Source organism: Bos javanicus, chromosome 6, assembly GCF_032452875.1.
Source record: "Bos javanicus breed banteng chromosome 6, ARS-OSU_banteng_1.0, whole genome shotgun sequence".
In the NCBI taxonomy this organism is placed as follows: Eukaryota; Metazoa; Chordata; class Mammalia; order Artiodactyla; family Bovidae; genus Bos; species Bos javanicus.
Window position 1 is genome coordinate 28,792,903 of NC_083873.1, and position 16,123 is coordinate 28,809,025.

Sequence of the window (16,123 nt, forward strand, 5' to 3'; positions counted from 1 at the left end):
ATATAAGAAAATAAATTATTAAATGTTAGTTTATTTCTTTCTTGTGTGTATTTGATCTATACATGGCTGACGCATGCTATATGTGAATTTGAATGTTTTCTTTTAATATAATATGAAATATAATATGGAAATTTATTATTAAAATCTATATAAATCTAATTTTACCTGTAAAATATCTTACTTAAACATTTCTGGACATTGTTGTCAAATTTAGCTATTGTAGGTAATATGTGTTCAAAACACTTTTATATATAAATGTCTTTTATAATTTAGAGGTTGTTTTCTTAGAAAAGATTCATAGGCTGTATCACTTAGGAATCATTAATTCTATGATTCATTTTCGGCCATGCCAGCGGCATGTAGGATCTTAGTTCCCTGAGCAGCAATGGAACCTGGACCCTTGGCAGTGAGAACACTGAGTCCTATCCACTGGACCAGGAGGGAATTCCTTGCTTTTATGATTCTTTATAAATCAATTTTATCTAAAAGTTTCTCACAACTTATATCCCAACAGCAATGTAATAAAACATCATTTTTACTGTACCATTTTAAATATTTTGCACAACCTTTTAGAAATGGCTGTTTTACTTTTAAAAAAAAAGACTCATTTAAATTGTTCATGTTTAATTTCTAATACAAACAAATTTTGCTGAATTTTCTTTTATATTTCATGATTTTTATATTGTTTAGTTTCCATTTTATTTATATCATTCATATATTAGTATCTTATTTATTTTAAGATGTTACATATATATCTCTAATACTTGGTTTTAGCTATTCTTAATAATATTTGCTAATTTATAATTTGCCTTTAATTTTAGTTTTCCACAATAAAGTTTCTACAATGATCATATGACCTAACATATCTATATTTATTTATGTCCTCTGCCACTAATTTCAAAATAAGAATACTCTTCCCTCTGAAAGAAAGGACATATATATATTTTTCCAAGTTTTTAGAGTTTATTTTATTCTTTAAGCACATCTGTCCCTCTGAAATTTAATTTAGTATGGTTTGATATGTGATCTAAATTTATTTGTTAGACTTAACTAATTATTCTAATGGTTTTTATTAAAAATCCATTGATGATTTTTTTATTGTTTTTTAAATGTTAGGTAACTTGTAAAATATTTTGTATCACTTCAGGCTATTTATTCTGCTCAGTCTTGGGAATGAATCTAATTTTTTTAATATCTTAAAATTTGCCTTACATTGTTATTATTCTACTTTTAATTTTTCCTCTAAGTTTTCTTAATTTTTCCTTATTCAATTAAGAACTTTAAAACTCTTTTTCAAATTATAAAGAAATGTATGTCACTCTACAAATTCATTTTAAATAAACAGATTTCTTTATAACATTTTGCCTTCTGATTCAGGAACCATAGTACCCTTTTCATTATTTGATCCTTCTTTTGTATCACTCAGAAAAAGCATGTAATGTTCTATATGCTGTACCTGTAGATTACCTTGTGTTCCATTCATTTTGGACAGTGAGAGCTTGAAATTCAAAGTTTCTTAAATATTTATCCAAGAGCCTTTAGGCAAATGCTGATGTTGTCCTAAACAAGAGCAGGAGTTTTCAGACTGATCAAAATCTTAAATTCAAGTCCATGTGGCAATAAATTGAAAGAAAAATTGGAGATTTACTATTTTAGATTCTGATATTAATAGTATTGCATACATGATATAATCATCTCCTCTTTAAAAATAAAAAGAAAGGAAAGAAAACATGATCATTGTGTCTGAATGACAAAATTCTAGTGTGTTTTCTTTGTTCTTCTCAAAAGCCTTCTTCCTGACGAAGTTAGCCGTTTTGGAAGAAGCGTGATTTTATAAGTTACATGTGTAGTGCTTTTGCATGATTTCATCGTTGTGAATTGATGGTGGCTTGCTTTCATCAGTTTTGGCATCTGGAAGAAATAAACTTTGCGTGAAGCACTGTCGCTTTCAAATTTCCTGTTTGCTCTCTTCACAATAGCTAAATTAGCCATGACTGAGTTTCTGAGGAGGCAAAGGAGAAGAGATGTCCTCCGGATCTTGTCAGCACTGCTGCGAGTTTTATCCCAGCAGCCGAAGAGAGGATGATGAATCACATCATCATTCCTGACCAATCAAGCAAAGGAAAGGGCCAAGACAGGAAGGAAAGCTTTAGCCTTCTTATTTATCTCTTTTTTTAAATTCACATTGCACTTATTTTGAAAAATGTCAGAGGGCTCCTCTTAGGCTTGTGCTTCTAGGGACAACCCCATTTGCAGTACCTTTGTCAAATTTATTAAGATGCCACTATCAGGAAGAAAACATATAAGTAATCAATAAGCAAAAATAAAATTATGCTTCTACCTTCCTAAAATGTAATGGTGAAATTTTCTCAAGCTGAAAGAGAAAGGCAATGCTTTGGATACGTTCCTCTCTTTTTCTATAAAGATGTCATTATACTGAAAAATCAATTAGAAGTTCACAATTTTGAAGTCATCAACCTCACAATTACTATGTGAACAGATGTCAGACAAAGGGGTTTTCTGTTCAGTGGTGCTAGATGGGCTTAATAAATACAACATCCTCACTACTTTTGTACAAGGAAAACCTTTTTCATTAAAAAAAAAAAAAAGTTTCCTTAGGCATATTTCTAAATCTTAAGCACTTGCTAATCTTACCAATGATAGTGTAAGTGCAGTGTTATAAGACAAACATAAGTGAATTCCCAAGCGATGGAGCTGGGAAAGGAGATCTACCTCCCCAGGGAAGTAGTTAGGGCTCAACTGGTGGTGAGCTGAGCTTGAACAGAGGATGCTCTCAAGACTCTCAAGTTATAGGTTAGAGAAGGACCACCTAGCAACGGGCATTACGACAACAGGGAATAAAACAGGCACAAACAGATTGGCTTCAGAAGGGTGCTCCATGTGGTACTGAGTTGAGGTTCATGTGATGCATGAGTAATAAAGCAAGACCAAAAACAGAGAATAGAGAGTCAGTGAAATAAATGGGTTTTTTCACTTGACTGTATTTCTGAAATTCAGTGATCTGACACATATAGGTGCTCAATAAATGTTTGATGAGTAAATGGCTGCCTTTGTCCCTTTATTCAACATCTATTGAGTATCTATGTCATAGATAAACAAATACATATGGTTTATAAAGTGCTATGATTTCTGCCATCAGAGAATTCACAATGAATTCTAAGAGACTATGATGATCTTTTACATATAACTTTTGAATTGATTTATCCACACTGCAGGTCTGAATATAGCCTTTGCACCTCCTACTCCAAATCCATGCTACAAGCTTTTCATCTGTCTAATTACCAAAGTATTCATTTCCTTGATAACCAGGACCCTTTACAATTTGATTAAATGATTCCTTTTCCAACAATATTTTGGGCAAAATATTGAAATGGGATGCCTTATCTTTTCCTACTTTAAAAAAAAAATACTATTTTTTTCCCTAAGGTATTCCTAGGATAATTTCCCCTGATTTAATTATCCATCATTTCAATATCTCACATATTCATACTCCACTCAAAACATTTTATGAGTTTTTTAAACTATCTTAATGCTCTATAATGAAGGTGTTCATAGTATTTCCCTCTAAACTTAATCCTCTTAAATCATGTGCTCAGTCACTCAGTCATGTCTCCTCTTTGCAGCCCCAAGAACTGTAGCCCACCAGGTTCCTCTGTCCACGGAATTTTCCTGGCAGGAATATTGAAATGGGTTGCTATTTCCTTCTCCAAGGATCTTCCAAACTCAGGGATTAAATCCATGTCTGTTGCATCTCCTGCATTGGCAGGTGGATTCTTTACCACTAGTACCACCTGGGAAGGCCTATTAAACCAAAAGTTGCTAAGAAACCAGACCTGTATCTTTATGCACTGTCCTAAAAGCCCTAGTAAACTCCTTGCACAAGCCAGTCCATGAGTCAGTAGCAAGTTTGCTGAGATCACTGCTGTCAGGACCACCCAGTAAGCATGCAGAACACCTGTATTAATTGCTCACTTGATGGACAAGAGACTTCTTCCTTTGCATCTCTTTCCTATTTGAAGGTTGGTCTTAAATTCATCTATATTTTTAGGTGGAGCTTCAGCCCAGGTTCAATGAGCACTGCACTGGAGGAGTCCCTGGGTACAAAACAGAAAAACAAGCCACGTGAACTTGAGATGGAAACATGGTGAATAATCAGTGAGTTTAAGCTCCTCCAGACATGGGTCCGCAATTGTAACCAAACCAGAGGCAAACCTAGCTACTGTGATTCAGGGCTATGGTGTATCTTGCACTGGATAATCAACTCAGAATTGCATTAGGAAAATATTTCTTCCTTCCTTTATTTGCTTATCATTAAGAAACTTAATTGTGCAGACACTGTGTTAAGTAATTTTGACATATTTTCTCCCTCAGTTTTTTCTTGTGGGGCTATATTTATGTTTTATAGTCACCAAGATATAACTTAGTAAACTATTCTAGTGATGTAGAAAATATTCTATAAAATTGTGAAGGATAGAAGAGAACTTTCCCAGATGCTTGCAAATTTCAGATGTAACATTCACTATTTATTGAACTCTCAAGGACATACATACATTTTTCTTATTATTCAAAAATGATGTCACTAATGGGGATTGTTCTCTTAGTGACTGAAAAGATGGATCTGTAACTAATGGTCCTTTCCATCCTACATGAATGCATATACTGTCCTTCATCTATGACTTGCTGTGTCTGAGGCTATTTACAATGAGGCTTACCCCCACTGTCTTCCCAACACCTTCACTGACATAGAAACACCCCATTTCAAATTGCATTGTCTAGGGCTAAATTGATGTGCATTAAAAAGTGAAAAAAAAAATCTTCTAAGGAAAGTACTCTTTAGTTTCCATTCTAATGCCTAAAAACATTAACCTGTGCATAAAAAGCAAAGGATAAAAGGGGTGGGGGTAGGGAGTAAAGAGTTATTTTCCTCATCAAATTCATAGAAAGAGACCAGTATTTTTAAATTGCAAATGTTTCACATATTATTTATGTTGCTAATTACTTTGGTCTTATTTTTCTGTTAGTAATTGTGCTCTTGAATTTTTTTTCTAAAGTTATTGAAATAGGGTTATCTTGACAAAAAGTGGCAGGTCATCTACCTCCAGAGTCAGCTGTCTGTAGCCTGAATCCTCACCACAGGCATCAAGCATCAGTCCACTCTTTTTCTGCATCTTAGCATTTTAGCACATGCCGAATCCTTGGGGATTTTCCTTTATCACAAGTCTATTGTTTCCATTTTGTCTTTTCCAGTTTCATTATTACCACCACCTAACTCAACTGTCTTTCTGTATTGATTCAGTATATCCTATAAACTAGACATTGTGCTAGATATAATGCACTCCTAAGTTATTGAAGATGCTTACCAGTTAATGCTGCTACTGCTTTATCTAGATTTTTTTTAGCGTGAAGTAACAGGAAATGATATAAACTAGCTCCAAACTAAAGATTAATTGCCAGGATACAATGTTATTGCAGAGTACCCAAGAGCACTTAAAAGCTTCCAGGCAGTAAGAGAGACCAGAACCAGGAAACAGAAATTCATCATAAACTCAGGCAATTACTACATTTATCTCATGGATTCTCTCACCTCTGCTTCCCTTTCTGCAACTACTACATTCTTTGGATTTCTTTGAACAATAGCTTTCTCTACCCCTTTAAGTGCTACTGTTTAAATATAGGCAACCAACCAACCGTTCCCAAGTTTATGTATTATGACTAAGTTACTACCACAACAAACAATTAACACATTAATATGAACTCTTCAACCCTTACTATGAACACCAACCCTTACTCATTGAGATTTAGCAGTCCTGTGTATCAGCCATCCTGCGACTTTTAAAGTGGCAATTAGCTAAAACTGTGCATGTTAGTTATGCCTGTTGGAAAACTAAAATAGAGCTTCAGGCTCTCTCTCCATCTTCAGATAATATATGTGGATTGGGATGATATTCTGAAAACAAAAACCTAGAAGTTGCCAAATTCAAGGAGTTGACTCAGTCAGGAACGTCCATCTAGCCTATAAGGCTAGGTGAAACTGTTCTTGATAGGACCAGCTTCACAGCCTATAAGGCTAGGTGAAACTGTTCTTGATAGGACCAGCTTCACAGTACCTTTGACACTCTACCTCCTCAGTATCAGATCACATTTTTTCTGGCTAAGCACTAATGAACACAAGTTTGGCAAAAAGACTCATATCAAGCCAGAATGACAGAGACGTCAGAACCAGTTATTGAAAATCTCATTGGCATAAGAGCCAAAAATTTTTCAGAGACTTTTTGAATATCTATCAGTTCAGTTCAGTTCAGTCACTCAGTCGTGTCCGACTCTTTGTGACCCTGTGGACTGCAGCATGCCAGGCCTCCCCGTCCATCACCAAATCATGGAGTGTACTCAAATTCATGTCCATTGAGTTGGTGATGCCATCCAACCATCTCATCTTCTGTTGTCCCTTTCTCCTCCCACCGTCAATCTTTCCCAGCATATATGGAGGGCCTTTACATTGTATATAAGTTCCTCCTCTGAGCATTTTAGATGAAACTCCCTGATACTAATAAAAGAGACACAGAGGAGATCATCTGAGCTTACCTGATATAAGTAGGTGCAGGCCACACCACAAACCAAGCACAAAGACAGGAAGAGGGTTAATGTGCTTTCTCCGTATCATGTCTAAAGTGGTCCTATCCAAATAATTCTACTTGGAAAATAATTCTGAGAATTTTAAAAGCACACAAATATTCTCTCTCTCTCTCTTACACACACACACACACATACACACACACACACACACTCAGGTAATGAAAACTGCTGAATTATCTCACTTCTTTGGGAAGGTGCCTACTTGTGGTCTGCGATAATACCTTAAAAATCCCAGTGGCTATAGGACTAACATCATTGTGGGAAAGAGTAGACACTGGGAATAAAATTGTGTATTATTTGGGCAAAAAGACTCTCTCTTTGAGTCACTGAAGGCAAAAGTGAACTTCAGGTCTGCAGCCATTGGAGAGTAGGACCCAGGGGACCACGATTTCCCAGAAAGTGCAGAATTCTCTTCAAAACTGACAGGAGGTAGGTGCTGCTTAGAATGAAGAGCTTTGTGCTTCTATGCATAAATGGCCCTCTCACCAGGCAGTAATCTTCCAAGATGTCTTAGCAGAACTTGCAGTATGAACTCTGCTCTTTGAGGGCCAGAAGAACCCAAAGACTTTAGTGGGCAAGTCACACATTTAAGACAATCAGAAAATCCCATCCATGCCCTGCCCTAGACAGTGTGATCTGAAACCACTGTTGCATTTTCCTACTTAAAATTTTGGCTCTAATGAAAAGAACACAGTGCCCACAGTTGTTTATTCTATGTTTTATTACTTTTAATTAGAGTATAGTTGCTTTACAATTTTGCATTAGTTTCTTTATCCTTATCTTTTTCCATTCCTCTGTCAAAGGACTTTTAGGTTGCTTCCATGTTCTTGCTATTGTAAATAGTGCTATAATGAACATCAGGGTGCATGCATCCTTTCAAATTACAGCTTTCTCCATATATGTGCCCAGAAGTGGGGTTACTGGGTAATATGGGTCATTCCTCAGTTTTTTTAAGGAACCTCCATACTGTTCTCTGTAGAGGTTATACCCTGGATCAGGAAGATCCCCTAGAGGAGGGTATGGCAAACCACTCTAGTATTCTTGCCTAGAGAATTGCAGGTTCAGAGGAACCTGGTGAACTACAGTTGATAGGGTTCAAAAGGTTGGACACAACTGAAGCAGCTCAGCATGTATACACACACTCTTAGCAATGTAACAGGATTCCCTTTTCTCCATATCCTCTCCAGCATTTATTCTTTGTAGATTTTTGGATAATGGCCATTCAGACCAGTGTAAGGTAATAATTCATAGTTGTTTTTACTCTTTAATAATTAGTGCTGTTGAGTATCTTTCCATTTGTTTTTTGGGCATCTGTATGTCTTCTTTTGAGAAATGTCTATTTAGGTCTTCTGCCCTTTTTTTAATTTTATTTTGGGGGCTTTTTTTTTTTTCCCCAGTACTGAGATACATTAACTGCTTATATATTTTGGAGACTAATCCCTTGTCAGTTGCTTCCTTTGCAAATATTTTCTCCTATTCTGAGGGTTGTATTTTCCTTTTTGTTTATAGTTATTTAAAGAAGCATAACTGTGTAATTCCTTGTTTGTGACCTAAAATCACCAATTTATATAAAAGTTCTCAGCCGTGGAAATAATTTGCTTAATGTATTTAACACTATCATACTTCAGAATGTGGGGGAAATAAGTTCTTAGGAGAGTTTTCAAACTGGCATAGAATATTTGCATTTTCTTTATTCCATAATGCAAACCTTGCATTAATTGCCTTCTCTAAAGTATATCTCAACATCTTTTCTAAGCATAGTGATTCTTCATATAATTATGTTCAGGCTTCACCACTATGCTCCTAAAAATGAGGTCACTCTTTACCGATATCTTACATGGTGATGGTTAATTAACAAAGAGAAATTCTGTTTTTTCAAAAGGTTGTCTTTTTTTGGTAGCTTCAAAACTCCCTAGCGAGTATTTCTCAAAGAATCTGTCCTCCTTTTCACTGCCTATAGCTTCTCTCAGGGGAACTCAGAGCTGCCTCTTCAGGTCAGACTCAGACCTCACTAATTCCCTTGATTTGTTCACCAGAGAACCTCCTCCTATTTGCTTCAACTACATCAAAAGACAACTGCACTGAACTGTGAGTGGAGGAATGAGGTTGAGCTGAAGCCCCTACCACCTAGGGAAGCCGGAAACTCAAAACCAGTTCTGTTGCAGCTGCTGGAATCCCTCCAACTCCTTCCTGGTTCAGAGAAGAAAATGTTCCACAGAGGAAGAAATTCTTCCTCTTTCCTTGTTAATGCTTAGCCATGGGTATTCCACAGAAAATCTGGTTGAGCCCTGAGTGTTACAGTTGTTTAATTTTCCAGCTGTTTGAAATCGATAAACATTCACACATTACCTCCATGGACAAGCCTCATGGATTTCAGGGCTGAGCTGAAGGCCTACTACTAATTGCTCTTTGTGTCTAAAAAGACAGGGTCCTGGAGTTCTAGGTTGCAATCAAGTCTCAATCAGATCCGCTCCACCCACAGGCTGCTCACTGTTTCTGAGAAAAGAGAAGCCCTGTTCTAGCAATTCTGTATCAGCCAAATCTGCCTCAGTCCATCAAACATCTTATGCATCACTGAAACTCACTGGGGAAGAGGGCAAGGACAGATAAAGAGAAGATAAATTTCTGGAGGCAAATAGCTATTTGGAGAGGAAGGGCACGATTCCAAAACATGCAGCACTAAACATCAAATACTGACAAATATTTGGAGCAAGGAGTGACACCAAGCCCTCCTCACATTATTTTTTGAGCAATAGGCTACAAATCCAGACAAAATATCTTGTTATATATGTTTTAAATATCTAAAATTTTTCTAAATGTCTATCCCCAAGAACAAAAACTCAAATTTTACAGATAACATGCTATTTCCACCATAAAGGAGCTTCTGCATTGCAAAAATCATAAATTCATTTTATTTATGTTACTTGCTTGCCCAGGTAGCTCATTTTGTATATGCCTGAAGATTTTATAGATTAACATATTTTTTATGTCTATTTTATAATAGTCTGAACATAACCTTTAATTTCTTCTAACGCAATAGCAATTTAATGGGCTTCCTATTGTGCTTAATCCTTTTCTTCTTATATAATGTGGAATACACTTAAAATGCCTGTGTGCCCTTTCTTTGAATCCAGAGCTATTCATAATGTGATTTCTTCTTTCATCCTTCTGCTTTGCCCATTAAAGAGTGGTGTATACTACGTGGGATTACTGATGAGTCAAGGAAGAAATGCGTAATTATTTCTGAAGCTCTGTGAGAGTAATTTATACCCTTTAAATCAGAGGTTCCCAAACTTGAATGATCAGCAGAAATATCCGAGAATATGCTTTGAAACAAAAAAAAAAAAATTGGTCATCTGGGTTTCCTTTAGAGAGATTCTGATTTAGTGGACTCAAGAAACATACATACAGATACAGATAAGACATAGATGTAGAGATAAATAGATTATTTTTAACTGAGTTAATTCTGATGCTCAGGACAATTGCTTTATCAGAGAGTAACCTCTGAACAAAGTGAAGCATCACCCAGGTCCCCCTTCAGAAACTGAGGCTCTGCTTCCCCCAACTGCTGTCAGTCTTCTGACAAAAAGGCCTCAACTGTCCTGAAGGGGTTGTCTATGCTGAGGCAGGCAGTGTCACTCAAGGGAAAGCCACATCACAAGTCCCAGGCACCCAGCCCCGAACCAACCTGGAGAAACTGAAGGCAGCTTAAGTCTCCCTGAGTTTGGTATCTTCCAGGTGCTAATCCTGAGGATACTCCCTTTAAACCTCTTGCACACCATTTTCCTCTTGAAGACCACTCCCTGGGGCCCCTCTTGATGGGCATTTTCATTAGAGCTAGAAGGCCAAAAGGGAGCTCTCCCGAAATTTCTCAAGAAAAAAATAATCAATCTTTTATCCCTCTATCTGCTCTCAAAGAAACACAGCTGGCGTAGCTGCTTCCTCTTGTCAATCAGTTGCTCCCTACCTATCACTATGTGTTCTTTCCTGCAGTGTAAGAATGCTCTCCTCTACTTCTCTAATCCAAACCCTATATTCTGTCCTCATAATTACATTCTTTCTTGAAACTTTGACACCTGACTTTCTCAGTACTTAGATATCCATGTATATATAAATCTCTAGAATAATCATGAATGCCTTTATATATGGCTTTCTATCTATAGATAATATGTCCTAAAGAAAAGAAACCATGTTCAGCTTTTCCTTTCTTTTCTTTTTTTTCCTGTTCTAATTTTTTTCACCATTTTTATTAAGAAATAACTGGCATCTGTGCATGTTCAGTCTGGAAAAGGAAATGGCAACCCACTCCAGTACTCTTGCCTAGAGAATTCCATGGACAGAGGAGCCTGGTGGGCTGCTGTCCATGGGGTCGCACAGAGTCGGACACGACTGAAGCGACTTAACATGCATGCACGCATTGGAGAAGGAAATGACAACCCACTGCAGTATTCTTGCCTGGATAATCCCAGGGACAGAGGAGCCTGGTGGGCTGCTGTCTATGGGGTCACACAGAGTCAGACACGACTGAAGCGACTTAGCAGCACAGTGGCAGCATGCTCAGTTGCTTCAGCTTTAGTATTCAGATGGTTAGATTTACATATACTGTGAACTGATTATCACAGGAAGTTCATCTAACATCCATCTTTTTATATGTGTGTGTTAGTCACTCAGTCGTGTCCGACTCTTTGCAACCTCATGGACTATAGCCCAGCAGGCTCCTTTGTCCATGGAATTTTCCAGGCAAGGGTACTGGAGTGGGTTGCCATTTCCTTCTCCAAGGGATCTTCCTGACCCAGGGATTGAACCTGAGTCTCCTGCATTGCAGGCAGATGCTTTACCCTCTGAGCTACTGCTGCTGCTACTGCTAAGTTGCTTCAGTTGTGTCCGACTCTGTGCAACCCCATAGATGGCAGCCCACCAGGCTCCCCTTTCCCTGGGATTCTCCAGGCAAGAACACTGGAGTGGGTTGCCGTTTCCTTCTCAAATGCATGAAAGTGAAAAGTGAAAGTGAAGTCGCTCAGTCGTTTCCGACTCTTCACGATCCCATGGACTGCAGCCCACCAGGCTCCTCCATCCATGGGTTTTCCCAGGCAAGCTACTAGGGAAGCCCAAAAAAGAAAGAAAAAATTAAAAAATTGTCCTTGCAATGAAATACAGTTGTTGTTTTTCAGTCACCCAATCGTGTCTGACTGTTTGTGACCCCATGGACTGCAGCATGCCAGGCCTCCCTGTCCCTCACCATCTCCCATAGGTTGCCCAAGTTGATGTTCATTGCATCAGTGATGCCGTCCAGCCATCTCATCCTCTGATGCCTCTTCTCCTTCTGCCCTCAATCTTTGCCAGCATCAGGGACTCTTCCAATGAGTTGTCTGTTCGCATCAGATGACCAAAATACTGGAGCTTCAGCTTCAGGATTAGTCCTTGCAGTGAATATTCAGGGTTGATCTCCCTTAAGATTGATTGGTTTGATATCCTTGCTCTCAAGAGACTTTCAGGAGTCTTCTCCAGCACCACAGTTCAAAGACACCAATTCTTTGGCATTTTGCCTTCACAATAGTATTAGCTAAATTTATCATGTTGTAACTCTAACATCTATTTATGTTATAACTGGAAGCTTGTACCTTTGACCACCTTCCTTCAATTCCCTTCCCCCCTCTCTCTGTCTCTGGTAGTCACAAGTCTGATCTCTTTTTCTAGGATTTTCTTTGTTGTTTATATTTCACAAATAAGTGAGATCATACAATCTTTGTCTTTCTCTCTCTGACTTATTTTATTTAGCATGTCATCAAGGTCCATCCATATTGTTGCAAATGGCAGGATTTCATTATTTTTATTTTTATTCCATTGTATACATCACATCTTCTTTATCCACTCATCCTTTGACACTTTAGTTGTTTAAATTTCCTGGCTATTGTAAATAATGCTGCTATGAACCTGGAGGTGCAGATATCTTTTCCAGTTGATGTTTTCATTTCCATTAAATATATTCCTAGAAGCAGAATTGTAGGATCATATTGTAGTGCTATTTTTAACTTTTTGAAAATCCCTTATACCATTCTCTGGGCTTCCCAGGTGGCACAGTGGTAAAGAATCTGCCTGCCAATGCAGGAGATGCAAGAGACACAAGTTCGATCCCTGGGTCAAGAATATTCCCTGGAGAAGATAATGGTAGTCCACTTCAGTATTCTTGCCTGGAAAATTCCATGGAGAGAGGAACCTGGCATGCTATTGTTCATGGAGTTGCAAAGAGTTGTAAACGACCAAGTGACTGAGCACACACACATTCCATAGAGAACCATAATAGCTGTACCAAAATACAGTCTCATCAACAGGACACAAATTTGCCCTCACCAGCATTTGTCAGCTCTTGTCTCTTTGATGATAGCCATTCCAACAGGTGTGAGATGATATCTCATTGTTGTTTTAATTTGCATTTCCCTACTGACTCTTGATGTTGAGCATCTGTTTATGTATCTGTTGGTCTTTCATGTATCTTCTTGGCAGAAATGTTTATCCAGGTCCTTCAGTCATTTTTCAATTGGGTTATTTGGGATTTTTTTGCTATTGAGTTGCCTGAGTTCTTACTATAGTTTGAATATTAACCCTTTATCAAATACTTGGTTTGCAAATATTTTCCCAGTCTCTAGTTTTTTTTTTTTTTTTCCCCACTATATTCCTGTGTAGAAGATTTTTAGTTTGATGTACTCCTAGCTGTTAACTTTAAAATTTTGTTGCCCAACTCTTCTGTTTTATTTGATGTTTGTTTTGTTTTGCTTTGTTTTACCCAGTATGCTTATTGAATGAATGGAAGGTAATAAAAAGTAGTGGTTAATGACATTGTACAGGAGACAGGATTCAAGACCATCCCCATGAAAAAGAAATGCAAAAAAGTAAAATGGCTGTCTGGGGAGGCCTTACAAATAGCTGTGAAAAGAAGAGAAGCGAAAAGCAAAGAAGGAAAGGAAAGATATAAGCATCTGAATGCAGAGTCCCAAAGAATAGCAAGGAGAGATAAGAAAGCCTTCCTCAGTGATCAATGCAAAGAAATAGAGGAAAACAACAGAATGGGAAAGACTAGAGATCTCTTCAAGAAAATTAGAGATACCAAGGGAACATTTCATGCAAAGATGGCTACAAAAATAGGACAGAAATGGTATGGACCTAACAGAAGCAGAAGATATTAAGCAGAGGTGGCAAGAATACACAGAAGAACTGTACAAAAAAGATCTTCATGACCCAGATAATCACGATGGTGTGATCACTCACCTAGAGCCAGATATCCTGGAATGTGAACTCCAGTGGGCCTTAGAAAGCATCACTATGAACAAAGCTAGTGGAGGTGATGGAATTCCAGTTGAGCTAGTTCAAATCCTGAAAGATGATGCTGTGAAAGTGCTGAACTCAATATGCCAGCAAATTTGGAAAACTCAGCAGTGGCCACAGGACTGGAAAAGGTCAGTTTTCATTCCTATCCCAAAGAAAGGCAATGCCAAAGAATGCTCAAACTACCACACAATTGCACTCATCTCACACGCTAGTAAAGTAATGCTCAAAATTCTCCAAGTCAGGCTTCAGCAATATGTGAACCGTGAACTTCCAGATGTTCAAGCTGGTTTTCGAAAAGGCAGAGGAACCAGAGACCAAATTACCAACATCTGCTGGATCATTGAAAAAGCAAGAAAGTTCCAGAAAAACATCTATTTCTGCTTTATTGACTAGGCCAAAGCCTTTGACTGTGTGGATCACAATCAACTGTGGAAAATTCTGAAAGAGATGGGAATACCAGACCACCTGATCTGCCTCTTGAGAAACCTATATGCAGGTCAGGAAGCAACAGTTAGAACTGGACATGGAACAACAGACTGGTTCCAAATAGGAAAAGGAGTACGTCAAGGCTGTATATTGTCACCCTGCTGATTTAACTTATATGCAGAGTACATCATGAGAAACACTGGGCTGGAAGAAGCACAAGCTGGAATCAAGATTGCTGGGAGAAATATCATTAACCTCAGATATGCTGATGACACCACCCTTATGGCAGAAAGTGAAGAGGAACTAAAAAGCCTCTTGATGAAGGTGAAAGAGGAGAGTGAAAAAGTTGGCTTAAAACTTTTGGACTCTGTGGGAGAGGGAGAGGGTGGGATGATTTGGGAGAATGGCATTGAAACATGTATAATATTATATATGAAATGAGTCACCAGTCCAGGTTCAATGCACAATACTGGATGCACTGGGACGACCCAGAGGGATGGTACAGGGAGGGAGGAGGGAAGAGGGTGAGGATGGGGAACACGTGTATACCTGTGGCGGATTCATGTTGATATATGGCAAAACCAATACAATATTGTAAAGTTAAAAAAATAAAATTAAAAAAATAAACAAACAAAAAACTCATCATTCAGAAAATGAAGATCATGGCATCTGGTCCCATCACTTCATGGGAAATAGATGGGGAAACAGTGGAAACAGTGTCAGACTATTTTTTTTGAGCTCCAAAATCACTGCAGATGGTGACTGCAGCCATGAAATTAAAAGACACTTACTCCTTGGAAGGAAAGTTATGACCAACCTAGGTAGCATATTCGAAAGCAGAGACATTACTTTGCCAACAAAGGTCCATCTAGTCAAGGCTATGGTTTTTCCAGTGGTCATGTATGGATATGAGAGTTGGACTGTGAAGAAAGCTGAATGCCGAAGAATTGATGCTTTTGAACTGTGCTGTTGGAGAAGACTCTTGAGAGTCCTTTGGACTGCAAGGAGATCCAACCAGTCCATTCTGAAGGAGATCAGCCCTGGGATTTCTTTGGAAGGAATGATGCTAAAGCTGAAAATCCAGTGCTTTGGCCACCTCATGCAAAGAGTTGACTCATTGGAAAAGACTCTGATGCTGGGGGGGCTTGGGGTCAGGATGAGAAGGGGACGACAGAGGATGAGATGGCTGGATGGCATCACTGACCCGATGGACTTGAGTCTGGGTGAACTCCAGGAGTTGGTGATGGACAGGGAGGCTTGGAGTGCTGGGATTCATGGGGTCACAAAGAGTCAAACACAACTGAGCGACTAAATTGAACTGAATGCTCTGACATAAGATTCTGTCCTCGTTAGTCCCTGATTTTACCAGACTTTCTGAAAGCTCTAGTGATATGTACACATAAACACATTACTGCAAAGTAACCCCTCTTTCTAGTGTAATGATTTACTGAAATGCTCAAATTTGTATTGTCTTTACTATAACAAAGATGATTTTGGGGGAACATTTTACTCTGACAGTTGTATATGTTTGAACTGAAAATATTAATATTTAATATTTTAATTTATAATGTGTAGTAAATTAATTTTTATTTTTGTAATGCATTAATGTGATTAGCAGTTCTTTAGCTTAACATGAGAATTATAGCTGCAGTTGTGTTTTTCCAGTAATGTGCATTGTTGAGTTATATTGTCCATTGTTTGGAATAATGAATAAATG